This window comes from Lithobates pipiens, unplaced genomic scaffold, assembly GCF_037356315.1.
Source record: "Lithobates pipiens isolate NorthernLeopardFrog02 unplaced genomic scaffold, aLitPip1_a1.2 Scaffold_8, whole genome shotgun sequence".
NCBI lineage: Eukaryota > Metazoa > Chordata > Amphibia > Anura > Ranidae > Lithobates > Lithobates pipiens.
The window spans coordinates 32348259-32363881 of NW_027507903.1; the positions used below are offsets into that span (position 1 = coordinate 32348259).

At 47.7% G+C, this 15623-nt stretch overlaps 1 protein-coding gene across 1 annotated transcript in view; it reads right to left on the reverse strand.

Moving 5' to 3' along the window:
- The window catches only part of KLHL25 (kelch like family member 25), a 108377-nt gene extending 95197 nt beyond the window's left edge, over nt 1–13180 (reverse strand). Inside the window, exon 1 of the mRNA XM_077472001.1 lies at nt 13054–13180. The gene's annotated coding sequence lies outside the window, so the exon portion shown is untranslated. The remainder of the gene's footprint in view (nt 1–13053) is intronic.
- Between the last annotated feature and the right edge of the window lie 2443 nt (nt 13181–15623).

Genomic DNA, 15623 nt, shown 5'->3' on the forward strand with positions numbered 1-15623 from the left:
GTGACTACATTCTTTGCCGTTTGCATGCAAGACAAATTTGGGCCAACGCCCTTTGGACAAAAGTCTACGGTTTTGTTGACCAACAATCCGATCGTGTATAGGCTTTACACTGGATATCACCCTGAAATCACCATCCCCACCGTGAAACATGATAATGGCAGTAACATGTTTTGGGAAATGTTTTCTTCAGCAGGGACAGGGAAGCTGGTCAGAGTTAATGGGAAGATTCATGGAGGTAAATAGAGGGCAATCAAATACCCCGTACACGCGATCGGAAAAATATTGGATGGTTTTTCTGATGGAATTCCGCTCAAACTTGGCTTGCATACACACGGTCACACAAAAGTTCTCTGAACTTTCGACCGTCAAGAACGCAGTAGAGGTGCGCGATTAATCTAGGTGACCCACGATTTTCTTTTAGTGCCGCCGGTTCCACGTAACCAGCGTGGAATGCAAATAGCGGATATATCGGAACTGACGTCAGTCATTGGAGCGTGCGATGTGGCGTGCCGCTGCCTGGTTGTGGGCGGGTACAGTGGCCGGGAAACAGCAGTGCGAGTACGCACTGCTATACACCAGTAGCAGTAATAAAAGACAGCCAAGATCACAGATTAAGTATTCCCGTGAAGGTAACCTAGATAGGACAAGGCTCCAGAGGGTTTGCAACGCCATTATTGAGTCATCAGGACATATTTACACACACGGATTAAATAAAAAACACATTTAGGAAAGTGGAAGTGTTTTTCAAAAACAGATTGACATCTGATCCTGCATAAATCAGCAGCCAGTGTAACCACGCCGTGTAACCATGCCACGGCGCTGCCAAACAAATAAGTGTTTGGATAAAATGTGCAGATCTATTCTGTACCGAGGCAAATTCATTACTATATCTGCAAACATCAATGGACAAAATTAAACTAACAAAGCTCTGATAACCTAATGTTCTCAGAGATTGTAAATTTTTCAAATAAAACAGTTTTTTGAGAATCGCGATCTTCATTCTAAGCAAAAGAATTGCGATTCTCATTTTTCCCTGAAGTTTGGAGATCGCTGGTTTAAATGAAAGCATATTCATGCGTTAAGCCCTTGTACACACGATCGGAGAATCTGTCGGAACGTGTCCTATCGGACCGTGTTGTCGGATAATCCGACTGTGTGTGGTATGCATCGGACTGTTTCCGTCGGACCCAAATTTCCAACTTGTTGGAAATATTTCCCAACCAACTGGGCCAATCAGACATACTCCGATCATGTGTAGAGAATTTTGATCAGACCAAGTGCCACGCATGCTCAGATCAAATTCCTACATCAAAGCTATTGGCTACTAGCCTGAATGTAGTCCCATCGTAAAGAAATTACATCATCACGTTCTGAAAGATCGGATTTTTCGACAACTTAGTCCGACCCGTGTGTATGCAACAGTTTCGGACAAGATCTGACGGGCAAAATCCGACAGATTTGGTTGTCGAAATCTCCGACCGTGTGTACAGGGGCTTAGAATGGCCCAGTCCAGTCCAGACCTCAATCCAATTGAGAATCTGTGGCAAGACTTGAAAATTGCTGTTCACAGACGCTCCCCATCCAATCTGACAGAGCTTGAGACATTTTGCAAAGAAGAATGGGCAAAAATGTCCCTCTACAAAGTAATGACTCAGGGGAGCTGAATACAAATGCCCCCCACACTTTTCACATATTTGTAAAAAATTTTGAAAGCCATGTTTCATTTTCCTTCAAATTATGTGGCACTTTGTGTTGGTCCATCACATACAATCCCAATAAAATACATTTACATTTTTGGCTGTAACATCACGGCAAATGTAAAAGAGTTATAACAGAAACTAAGAATTTATTTTTTTTGTCCTGGCCTTTAACCACTTCAGCCCCGGAAGAATTTACCCCCCTTCCTGACCAGAGCACTTTTTGCGATTCAGCACTGCGTCTCTTTAACTGACAATTGCGCGGTTGTGTGACGTGGCTCCCAAACAAAATTGACGTCCTTTTTTCCCCACAAATAGAGCTTTTTTTTGGTGGCATTTGATCACCCCTGCAGTTTCATTTTTTGCACACAAAAAAAAAAAAAAAAAAAAAAAAAACACACACCAGTTTAGGCCGATACGTATTCTTCTACATATTTTTGGTAAATCGCAATAAGCGTTTATTGATTGGCTTGCGTATAAGTTATAGCATTTACAAAATAGGGGATAGTTTTTGGCATATTTATTAATTTTATTTAATTAATTTATTTTTTACTAGTAATGGCAGTGATCAGGGATTTTTATCGTGACTGCGACATTATGGCGGACACATCGGACATTTTTTTTTTTTTTTTGACACATTTTTGGGACCATTGTCATTTATACAGCAATCAGTGCTATACAAATGCACTGATTGCTGTGTAAATGACACTGGCATTTTAGGGGTTAACCACTAAGGGGCAGTGTTTGGGTTAAGTGCATCCTGGGGTGTGTTTCTAACTGTGGGGGCGTGGCTACGTGTGACATCGCCAATCTCTGCTCTGATCACAGGGAGCAGAGATCAGTGAGACTGTCACTAGGCAGAATGGGGAGATCCTTGTTTACATTAGCATCTCCCCATTCTGTCTCTCCGCGAGACGATCGCGGGTATCCCCGCGGCGATCAAGTCCACGGGACCTGTGACTCGACTCATGGAGCTTGCCGCGGGTGCACGCCACCTCTTAAAGGGCCATGTACAGGTACGCTAGTTTGCCTGTACGAGCCCTTCTGCTGATGTATATTGGCGTGAGGCGGCCGGCAAGCGGTTAATTTATTTCGCAAAAAACAAAAAAAACAGTAGCGATTAAATATCACCAAAAGCTCCATTTGTGATACAATTTTCATATGGGTGGAGTGTAGCATGACCGCGCAGTTGTCATTCAAAGTGTGACAGAGCTGAAAGCTGAAAATTGACCTGGGCAGGAAGGGGGTAAAAGTGTCCGGTATAGATTAGTGGTTAACGAATAATTCTACCATAAAGCTATATTTTATTTTCCTCCAATATATCCATCTATCAATCCGTCCTTCGTCCACACAATCCAGACACCACAATGAGAATTCAATATAGGAGGATAAAATTACAACCTGCGCTTTCCGGGACGTTTGCGGATATATTATCCACACGCTGACACAGACGCCTGTATGAAAAATACATTAAAACTTCCAATCCTTGTATCTGACGTTTGGTAATAGGAGCATCAGTAATGAACCGGTTATTAATCAAAGGTAATTATTGATCAAATGCTAATGGCCAGGCGCCATCTGGTCCTATCAGCAGGGGATCGGTGAATCGGAGCCGAGTGGAGAGGACATCACTAGTGTGACTGCTCAGTTTTCTGCAGCAGGAGAATATCAGGTCTTCGGGCAGATGGATGTAGCGGACTTGTGTCCATTTAGATCAGGTTCACACTGGTGAAGGCTCCATTCATTGCATTGAGCTGCCCGACTCACAGCACACAAGGGAAAAAGTCCCGGACCCCCGTCTGAAAAATCCCACCGCACACAATCACATGGTGCTGCACCTTGCCAGTTGGTTTGCGTGTGTGTGTGGGGGGGGGGGGGGGGGGGGGGTATCGTTAACATTACTTTCACACTAGCCGCACTAGACACTTACCTGTCCAGCGAGCCCGTGATGTCGGTCGCCTGAGGACGATCCGTCCATCGGATCGGATCGGGTGCTGGCGCTGCCATCTTAACAAAGGAAAACAGGCAGTGGAGCCTTGCAGCTTCACTGCCCGTTTCGTACTGTGCATGCGCGAGTCACGCAGCGTTTTGTGAATGGCCATGTTTTCTGGGGGACACACCACAGGTCCCAGAAGACAACGGGGCAGCTCGCCGAAAAGGAGAAAAGTGCCACAGAATAGGAAGATTAGGAAGACTGCCTAGCAACAGGTGTTTCTAGTAAGTAAAACATTTTTTTTTTTTCTTCAAGTTTTTTTTTTTTTTTATGTTTGCGACTGTTAATGTAATTTTTTTTTTTTTTTTTAGGGTGGCCCTCCACTTTAAAAGCACCCGTGTCGCGGGACTGCCGAATCGTTTTCCAGTGCCTGGTATTAAAGTGGTTAAATAACAAACATGTTATACTTCCCTCCTCTATGAAGTTGGTTTTGCACAGAGCAGCCTGGATCCTCCTCTTCTCAGGTCCCTCTTAGCAGCTCCTGGCCCCTCCCTCTTGAGTGCCCCTCAGCCAGCAGCTTGCTACAGGGGGGCACTCAAGCCAACTCAGAGTTCTGTGTATCCATTCAAACGCGGTCCCCTGACCTGGCCCTGCCTCCTCTCTCCCCCGATTGGCTTTCAATTAAAATCAGCCAGCCAATGGCACCACTACTTTGTCTCATACAATCGAGAGGAGGGTCCTGAATGGCTGAGGGGATCATGGACATCGCTGCAGAGAGAAGGGGCTCAGGTAGGTATTTAGGTGGGTACTGGTTCGGCTGCTATACACAGGTTTTTATCCACTTAATGCATAGCTAATAAAACCTTCTGCTTTTACAAATAATATTCCTGATATGTGGCTGCTGTACCATGTACTTGTATGAGAAAGTCTCCTTGTTCCCTTTGTATTGCTTCTTTTATGTGAGATCCCTGGTGTTCCTACCAGTCCCTCTGCTTACCTATTAAAAACTGACCACACTAAGCAGAAGAGCACACCATGATCAGTTCTCTAGCTGTGCTGGGAACACAGTGTACTCTCCTTCAACGATCAACGCCCCCCGCTGCACAGCCATTCACTGGCAAGCTCAGTGTGCTGCTGCTTCTCCTCCCCCCAGCTCGTATGCAGCCGAGAACAGAGGGAACCGGATTTGATCACTTATAGGGAAGGAGGGGGGATTGAGAACAACAACCCAAAAAAAAATGTAATATATATATATATATATGCTTTGCCTTTCATTTCGATTTTAAACTGAATGGGTTGTTTTAAAAGCTGCCCGTTTACAATCACCAAGAATGAATTGCACCCCTGCATGTCTTCCAAAGAGCAGTGATTATGTGAGAATTCCCAACTGACAAGAGCTGCACGATTAATCGCCAAGAATTGCTATCGCGATCTTGACTAAAGTTTTTCACAATTCTTTCTATGCAAAGAATTCTCTCTCTTTTGGAAGCCACAGCCATCAAAAGAAAGAGGGGAAAAAAAATAAATAAAAAATAAATAAATAAAAATCGGGCAGTCTGCCAAGAATCAAAAAAAATCAGTTTTAAAAAAAATATCAGTTGAACTTAAAGTGGAGGTCCACCCTAAAGTGGACCTTCTGCTCATTGGAATCCTCCCCCCCTCCGGCGCCACAATTGACACCTTTCAGGGGGGAGGGGGGGTGCAGGTACCTGTACAGTACAGGTATCTGCATCCACTTCCGGCGTAGATTCCGCAGAAGGTACGTCCCTTTCCGCAGAATCTACCCCCCTTTCCGAAGGTCCCCCGCTGTCTGGGAAACACACGGATCCCAGAGACAGCGGGGACCATCCTTATTGCGCAGCGCGACTCGCGCATGCGCAGTAGGGAACCGGAAAATGAAGCCGAAAGGCTCCACTTCCTGATTCCCATACCCAAGATCGGCTTTGGGTGCCGACATCGCGGGCGCGCTGGGCGGGTAAGTGTCATTATTTTAAAAGTCAGCAGCTGCTGTATTTGTAGCTGCTGGCTTTAAAAAAAAAAAAAAAAAAACAGCGGAACTCCCGCTTTAAGTACAAACACTGTAAGAATTTGTCAATGGAATAGACTTTGTGAGTTAGTGCCCGTTCACTTCTATACAGAAGTCGTTTTTGCAAGTCGCGTCTGTGAGTCGCGCTGCAAGTCGTGTCGCCCCTGTGTGAACCGGCACCAAGTGAAAAAAGGTTTAACCACTTAAAACCTTTATTGGTTTCAAGTTAAAATCAATTTTTTTTTGTTGCTAGAAAATTTAATATATACTATGAATAAATTACAAAAAAAAAAAAACACACCACACACTAACCAGTAAAGTTGGCCCTTTCTTTGTATAATGTGAAAGCTTTTATGTCACGACAATGGTGATCTTTTTAGTCTAAATAAAAAAAAAAAAAAATAAAAAAAAAAAAAAAAATGCGATTCTCATTTTGCCCAGAATCGTGCCGCTCTACAACCGACACAAGCGCGAACCTAGGTTTACGCACACGCAGCGAGTACAGGTACTCCTCACTTTACGACCAGGTTCTGGTCCAATAACTAGGTTATTAAACGAAGAGCCACGAGTAATCGATATTTTAAGCATTCTTAACTACTGTATTAAAAAAAAAAAAAAAAAAAAAAAAAGTCTAAAATCACAAAAACGCTCAATAAAGTTGTTTTAATTTGCATAAGTACAGAACACAAACAAAAATCGTGTGCTGTACAATAGAATGATGTGTAGCGTGTGGTTCGGGTGGGAAGAGCCGGTTGTAAGTCCGGTGGTCGTTAAGCGAGGAGTATCTGTATAGAGTGGTCAGCAGAGAGGCTGTGTGGCGCCGAACGGATGAAGGCAAGTATAGCACCAGGTTGGCAGTATTAATAAAGATGTACTTTAAAAGCAAAGGTCCCCAACCCCTGTGTGGCACAGCAGGAGGTGGGTGTTTGGCGAATGAAGCTCAATCTTCATTGGCGGCCACTTGCATTTCCGCCTGGGCTCTGTCTCTCTGTTGGCGGCGGGGGCGTGCACAAATGGGTGGGTCTAGTGCACTGACACCCTTCCACCACCAGAGGGCACCCACTCACATCTACCAGCAATATCACTGTTGTATCCGATTGGCTGACAACATGAGCTCACTAGGAAATAAGAAAAAAATAGAAATAAAGATTCATTTTTATTTTATTTCATCTGTTGGGCTGATTTACACGAGTCCTACTTAATATTATTAATAATATATTGAATTGAGCTCATGTAAGCAAACAAATCTAAATAAAGATTTTAAAAAAAAATTAAATTTTTGCTTTCAATAATTTCTAATAATCATAATAAATAAATACAGACAAATAAAGATGTGAGTGGTGAACACTCACCCAAGCTCAATGCATTTAGGCATCTAGACGTGGTGAAGACGACTTTCTGAAATTCAAACTGAGCATCAGAATGGGGAAGAAAAGGGATTTAAGTGACTTTGAATGGTTGTTGGTACCAGACGGGTGGGTCTGAGCATTTCAAAAACTGCTGATCTACTGGCATTTTCATGAACAACCATCTCTTGGGTTTACAGAGAATGGTCGAAAAAATAAAAAACAAATAAATAAAAAGAGAAAATATCCAGTGAGCGGCAGTTGTGTGGAGGAAAATGCCTGGTTGATGTCAGAGGAGAATGGGCAGACTGGTTCCAGGTGACAGAAAGGCAACAGTAACTTAAATAATCACTCGTTACAACCAAGATTTGAAGGATAGCATCTCTGAAAGCACAACGTGTTGAACCTTGAAGCAGATGGGCTACAGCAGCAGAAGACCACACCGGGTGCCACTCCTGTCAGCTAAGAACAGGAAACTGAGGCTACAATTGGCAACAAAATTGGGCAATAGAAGACTGGAAAAAACATTGCCTGGTCTGAGGAGTCTCTATTTTAGCTCCGATATTCTGATGGAGGGTCAGAATTTGGTGTAAACAAAGCATGGATCCATCCTGTATGTATCACCGGTTCAGGCTGGTGGTGGTGTAATGGGGGGGGGGGATCTTTTCTTGGCACACTTGGGCCCATTAGTACCAATTGAGCATCGTATAAACCCCCACGGCCTACCCAAGTATTGTAGCTGACCATGTCCATCCCTTTATGACCAGTGTCCCCATCTTCTGATGGCTTCTTCCAGCAGGATAATGCACCATGTCACAAAGCTCCAATCATCTCACCACTGGACAATGAGGTCCCTGTACCACAATGGCCTCCACACTCACCACGTCTCATCCAATAGAGGACCTTTGGGATGTGGTGGAATGGGAGATGGCATTATGGCTATGCAGCTGACAAATCTGCAGCAACTGTGTGATGTCATCATGTCACTATGGACCAACATCTCTGAGGAACGTTTCCAAACCCTTGTTGATTCTATGCCAGGAAAAATGAAGGCAGTTCTGAAGGCAAAAGGGGGTCCAACCCGGTACTAGCAAGGTGTATCTAATAAAGTGGCCGGTGAGTGTAGATTTCCATACCGAGATATTCATCACATCAGTCTCCCAAGAAGCTTACAATCTAAGGTCCCTAGCCCTTGTATACACCATACTAGGGCCCATCCAGATAGGAAACAATTAGAGCTGGAATGTAGAACTCCTCCCTTGTAGTGGGGAGGTCTCAGTCCTGCGAGGGTTAAACGGTCACCTATGTCTTAAGGACTTACCTGATCCTCTGTCCCTGCGGGATGCAACGGTGGCCATACACACTTCAATAAATGATTTATTTTCTGATTGATTCCCCCCCTCCCCCGACAAGAATAATCAATCTTTAGTTGAGCCCTTTCAGCCTATGAGACACACAGGGAAGAGGATTTTAATTGATAGTTGGAAGATCTGATTGGAAGTGATCAATCACTCCTCTCCATTGTAATCTTATAATCAGATGCATCACCAAAGTCCCTGCTGATCGATGCCAACCGATCAATACATTTCCACTCTGGCCGGTGGACTCAGTTTGATGGAATCTGATGTAGACCGATAGGAAGGGAAGTTACGGCTTTATCATTGTTTTCTGATTCAATCTTTTGATTGGCTCACAGATCGGATAATGAAATCAGAGTGTGTATGGGGCACTGCGATCATCAGCAGCAATCAGTGATTTGTAGAGAAGACGATCGCTCCACACTTCTCAGAAAAGCATCACAAATGTAAAGAGGGGGGGGGGCTCTGATGGGGACCTCTAATGTAACGGGGGGGGGCCCTGATGGGGACCTCTAATGTAACGGGGGGGGGGGGCCCTGATGGGGACCTCTAATGTAACGGGGGGGGCCCTGATGGGGACCTCTAATGTAACGGGGGGGGGGCCCTGATGGGGACCTCTAATGTAACGGGGGGGGGGGGCCCTGATGGGGACCTCTAATGTAACGGGGGGGGGGCCCTGATGGGGACCTCTAATGTAACGGGGGGGGGGGCCCTGATGGGGACCTCTAATGTAACGGGGGGGGGGCCCTGATGGGGACCTCTAATGTAACGGGGGGGGCCCTGATGGGGACCTCTAATGTAACGGGGGGGGGGGGCCCTGATGGGGACCTCTAATGTAACGGGGGGGGGGGGGCCCTGATGGGGACCTCTAATGTAACAGGGGGGGGTCTCTGATGGGGACCTCTAATGTAACAGGGGGGTCTCTGATGGGGACCTCTAATGTAAAGGGGGGGTCTCTGATGGGGACCTCTAATGTAAAGGGGGGGGGTCTCTGATGGGGACCTCTAATGTAAAGGGGGGGGTCTCTGATGGGGACCTCTAATGTAAAGGGGGGGGTCTCTGATGGGGACCTCTAATGTAAGGGGGGGGGGGTCTCTGATGGGGACCTCTAATGTAAAGGGGGGGTCTCTGATGGGGACCTCTAATGTAAAGGGGGGGGGTCTCTGATGGGGACCTCTAATGTAAAGGGGGGGGGGTCTCTGATGGGGACCTCTAATGTAAAGGGGGGGCGCTCTGATGGGGACCTCTAATGTAAAGGGGGGGCGCTCTGATGGGGACCTCTAATGTAAAGGGGGGGCACTCTGATGGGGACCTCTAATGTAAAGGGGGGGCACTCTGATGGGGACCTCTAATGTAAAGGGGGGGGCGCTCTGATGGGGACCTCTAATGTAAAGGGGGGGCGCTCTGATGGGGACCTCTAATGTAAAGGGGGGGCGCTCTGATGGGGACCTCGAAGGTAAAGGGGGGGGGGCGCTTTGATGGGGACCTCTAATGTAAAGGGGGGGGGCGCTCTGATGGGGACCTCTAATGTAAAGGGGGCACTCTGATGGGGACCTCTAATGTAAAGGAGGGGGGGCTCTGATGGGGACCTCTAATGTAAAGGAGGGGGGGCTCTGATGGGGACCGCTAATGTAAGGGGGGGGCTCTGATGGGGACCTCTAATGTAAAGGAGGGGGGGCTCTGATGGGGACCTCTAATGTAAAGGGGGCACTCTGATGGGGACCTCTAATGTAAAGGAGGGGGGGCTCTGATGGGGACCTCTAATGTAAAGGAGGGGGGGCTCTGATGGGGACCGCTAATGTAAGGGGGGGGCTCTGATGGGGACCTCTAATGTAAAGGGGGGGGGCTCTGATGGGGACCTCTAATGTAAAGGGGGGGGGCTCTGATGGGGACCTCTAATGTAAAGGGGGGGGCTCTGATGGGGACCTCTAATGTAAAGGAGGGGGGGCTCTGATGGGGACCTCTAATGTAAGGGGGGGCTCTGATGGGGACCGCTAATGTAAGGGGGGGGGCTCTGATGGGGACCTCTAATGTAAAGGAGGGGGGGCTCTGATGGGGACCCTCTAATGTAAAGGGGGGGCGCTCTGATGGGGACCTCTAATGTAAAGGGGGAGGGCTCTGATGGGGACCTCTAATGTAAAGGAGGGGCGCTCTGATGGGAACCTCTAATGTAAAGGAGGAGGGGGGCTCTGATGGGGACCTCTAATGTAAAGGAGGGGGGGCTCTGATGGGGACCTCTAATGTAAAGGAGGGGGGGCTCTGATGGGGACCTCTAATGTAAAGGGGGAGGGGCTCTGATGGGGACCTCTAATGTAAAGGGGGGGCGCTCTGATGGGGACCTCTAATGTAAAGGGGGAGGCTCTGATGGGGACCTCTAATGTAAAGGAGGAGGGGGGCTCTGATGGGGACCTCTAATGTAAAGGAGGGGGGGCTCTGATGGGGACCTCTAATGTAAAGGGGGGCTCTGATGGGGACCTCTAATGTAAAGGGGGAGGGGCTCTGATGGGGACCTCTAATGTAAAGGGGGGGCGCTCTGACGGGGACCTCTAATGTAAAGGGGAGGGGGGCTCTGATGGGGACCCTCTAATGTAAAGGGAGGGCACTGATGGGGACCTCTAATGTAAAGGGAGGGGGGGGGGGCGCTCTGATGGGGACCTCTAATGTAAAGGGGGGCACTGATGGGAACCTCTAATGTAAAGGAGGGGGGGCTCTGATGTGGACCTCTAATGTAAAAGGAGGGGGGGCTCTGATGTGGACCTCTAATGTAAAAGGAGGGGGGGCTCTGATGTGGACCTCTAATGTAAAAGGAGGGGGGGCTCTGATGTGGACCTCTAATGTAAAAGGAGGGGGGGCTCTGATGTGGACCTCTAATGTAAAAGGAGGGGGGGCTCTGATGTGGACCTCTAATGTAAAAGGAGGGGGGGCTCTGATGTGGACCTCTAATGTAAAAGGAGGGGGGGCTCTGATGTGGACCTCTAATGTAAAAGGAGGGGGGGCTCTGATGTGGACCTCTAATGTAAAAGGAGGGGGGGCTCTGATGTGGACCTCTAATGTAAAAGGAGGGGGGGCTCTGATGTGGACCTCTAATGTAAAAGGAGGGGGGGCTCTGATGTGGACCTCTAATGTAAAAGGAGGGGGGGCTCTGATGTGGACCTCTAATGTAAAAGGAGGGGGGGCTCTGATGTGGACCTCTAATGTAAAAGGAGGGGGGGCTCTGATGTGGACCTCTAATGTAAAAGGAGGGGGGGCTCTGATGTGGACCTCTAATGTAAAAGGAGGGGGGGCTCTGATGTGGACCTCTAATGTAAAAGGAGGGGGGGCTCTGATGTGGACCTCTAATGTAAAAGGAGGGGGGGCTCTGATGTGGACCTCTAATGTAAAAGGAGGGGGGGCTCTGATGTGGACCTCTAATGTAAAAGGAGGGGGGGCTCTGATGTGGACCTCTAATGTAAAAGGAGGGGGGCTCTGATGGGGACCTCTAATGTAAAAGGAGGGGGGCTCTGATGGGGACCTCTAATGTAAAAGGAGGGGGGCTCTGATGGGGACCTCTAATGTAAAAGGAGGGGGGCTCTGATGGGGACCTCTAATGTAAAGGGGGAGGGGGGCTCTGATGGGGACCTCTAATGTAAAAGGAGGGGGGGGCTCTGATGGGGACCTCTAATGTAAAAGGAGGGGGGGGGCTCTGATGGGGACCTCTAATGTAAAAGGAGGGGGGCTCTGATGGGGACCTCTAATGTAAAAGGAGGGGGGCTCTGATGGGGACCTCTAATGTAAAAGGAGGGGGGCTCTGATGGGGACCTCTAATGTAAAAGGAGGGGGGCTCTGATGGGGACCTCTAATGTAAAGGGTGGGCGCTCTGATGGGGACCTCTAATGTAAAAGGAGGGGGGCTCTGATGGGGACCTCTAATGTAAAAGGAGGGGGGCTCTGATGGGGACCTCTAATGTAAAAGGAGGGGGGCTCTGATGGGGACCTCTAATGTAAAAGGAGGGGGGCTCTGATGGGGACCTCTAATGTAAAGGAGGGGGGCTCTGATGGGGACCTCTAATGTAAAGGAGGGGGGCTCTGATGGGGACCTCTAATGTAAAGGGGGAGGGGGGCTCTGATGGGGACCTCTAATGTAAAGGGGGAGGGGGGCTCTGATGGGGACCTCTAATGTAAAGGGGGAGGGGGGCTCTGATGGGGACCTCTAATGTAAAGGGGGAGGGGGGCTCTGATGGGGACCTCTAATGTAAAGGGGGAGGGGGGCTCTGATGGGGACCTCTAATGTAAAGGAGGGGGGCTCTGATGGGGACCTCTAATGTAAAGGGGGGGGGCTCTGATGGGGACCTCTAATGTAAAGGAGGAGGGGCTCTGATGGGGACCTCCAATGTCACTATCAGTAGACAGACCACTGCAGTCATCACGGGGGTGTCTACAGACAGGAAGTGGCAGCAAATAGTCTGCAGGAGATCAGCAGCACTGAGATATAACAAAACAAAATTAAATAAAAAAAAGTGACAATATGATGATTGGTTATTATAGGAGATGTTTTAGAGAAGTAAATGTCACTCAGCTCTCATCTCCCCTTATAATCCTAGCACTGTCCATAGAAGAGCCTCTCCTCCTCCTCCTCCTCCTCCTCCTCTCCGTGTCCCCTATCAGCACACACAGGTATGGGGACACTCCACCTGATCCCCCATCTCCCCGCTTACCTCACCCACAGCTCCGGCTCTTCTCCTTCCCTTATCAGCGGACTCCCCGTCCTCCTCCTCCGGGCTCATCACCCACAATGAGAGCGGACCACAAAACAAACTAGTTCCCACAGCGGGCTGAGAAGACTGGCACCGCCGGGCAGCCAATGACCGAGCAGCAAGAAAGGGAATGGGGCGGGGCGCCTGCCGGGACATCCAATGAGAGTTGGTGGGCGGGTCGAAGTGGGAGAGGTAGGGGCTCTGCTCGGTCTCAGGACACAACACAGGGGAGGGGGAGGAGCGGAGGATTCTGGGAAATGTGTCATCCCAACTCAGCTGGAAGTTTGTTCTCTCCGGAGGTGAGGAGCGCTGTGATTGGTCACTTTGTATGATATAGAAACAATGTTACAATGATAGAGATACATGATCTCCAGGGGAGATCTCCATCATATTACAGGGGAAGTCACAGATCATTAACCAGTTTCTCCCACAGACATTTTTTTCAGGTTTTTGCACACATGTTAAATATAGCCTTTTATTATTATTATTTTTATTATTATTATTTATTTTTTTATTTTTTAATCATACAGGATTTATAAAGCGTCAACAGTTTGCGCAGAGCTTTACAACATGAGGGCAGACAATACACTTACAACACAAATCAATAGAGGAGGGATCAGAGGGCCCCGCTCATTAGAGCTTTTAGGCCTGAAGATTGGTTGATCGCTGGTAGATTTTACCCCCCTGCATGACCAGGCCATTTTTTGCTATTCAGCTACTTTAACTGGTAATTGTGTGCAACACTACGCAAATTAAATGTGTATCTTTCTTTCTTTCTTTCTTTCTTTTTTTTTTTTTTTTTTACACAAATAGAGCTTTTATTTGGTGGTAGTTGATCACCTCTGGGCTATTTTTTATTTTTTTTTCAATATAAAAAAAAAATGTTGAAAAAAAATAAATATATTTTTTACTTTCTGCTATAAAACATATCCAATAAATAATATAAAAAAAATCAATCTTCATAAATTTTCACCAAAATATATTCTGCTACATGTCTTTGATGGGAAAAAAAATCCCAATAAATATTGATTGGTTTTCATGAAAGTTATAGCGTCTTTAAAAATATGGGATATATACTGGAATTTTTTTTTATACTACTAATGGCGGCGATCAGTGACTGTAATAGTGCGTAGAGCAATCTGACACTGACTGACGCTGGGGGGAAGGGGAGGGACTAACTGCCACTGACATCACCAGAGACATGAATACAGTGATCAGTGATAATACTATATACTGTCACTGTACTAATGGGCAGTGGCAGCTGGTCCATAAGGGGCACAGAGGTGCTGCCCCCTAATCTCCATGCGGGGCACTAGATGCATAATATATATATTTTTTTAAGCACATGATTAGAACTCAAGGCTCTAATTGGCTTCAAAAAACACTGGGCTCAGGGTGCAGGGCACTGCACCTCAAGCCCACCCACTTATGACATTAGTGAAGTATCGTTCGCTATTGTCTTCATGTTTCTCCTCCCGGCCAATCAGGACAGGAAGCAGGTATTAACAGTATTGGCCAGGAGGACAAGGCAGGGAAGCCACCCACAATCTGGTTGGGGTAAGTGCCTACCGGGGGGGGGGGGGGTTTGTCTGCCACCCCCTCCCCCCTAGAAAATGAAGCACCAGCCGCCACTGCTAATGGAAAGAGGTTAAAGCAGAGTTCCACCCAAAATGGGAAGTTTCACTTGTCTGCCGCCCCCCCCCCCCTCTCCCCTTCACTGCCACATATGGCACCTTTTGGAGGGGAGAGGGGAGCGAATACCTGGTTTTGACAGGTACCCACTCCTACTTCCGGCTCAGTTCACTGCGGAGATTGGGTCCCCCTTCCATACCCCGCAGCCTTCTGGGACTCTTCACAGGTCCCAGAGGACTGCGGCCCATTCACAAAGCACAGTATGCTTCCCTTAGTCAAGATGGCAGCTCTGGTGAGGCTGGTGCTGGATCCCTGGACAGGAGGTAAGTGTCCTTTATGGTTTTTCACCTCTATGCATTAAGGTGAAAAACCTTTTGTGCTGCATCAACCCCTCAGACCACCCCCCCCCCTTTTTCTTACCCAAACCCGATTGTTCTAGCAACGAGAATGAGCCCACCAGCTCCAGCCACTGTCTCAGGTCCTCATTGGATAGATTGATAGAAGCGGGAGCCATTGGCGGGGCAGATGTCTGTGTCAATGGACGCAGCAGCAGGACTCAGGAGCCACACGAGTGTCCCCCATGGAACGCGGCTCTCCGTGGGGGCACTCGAGAAGAGGAGGAGCCAGGAGCGCTGCCGGGGGACCCCAGACAAGGAGGATCAAGCCGTTCTGTGCAAAACCCTTGTACAGAGGAGGTAAGTGTAACATGTTTGTTATTTTTTTAAAAAAAGCAAAGCTTTACAATCACTTTAAAAGTCAGCTGTTACAGTATTTGTAGCTGCTGACTTTTAATTTTTTTGGGGGAGCCTGGAGCTCCGCTTTAATATTTGGAGCAATCAAGGGGTTAAATTTGTGCCTAACTATGTGTAATATATGTAACTGTTTTTACTAATAGATCT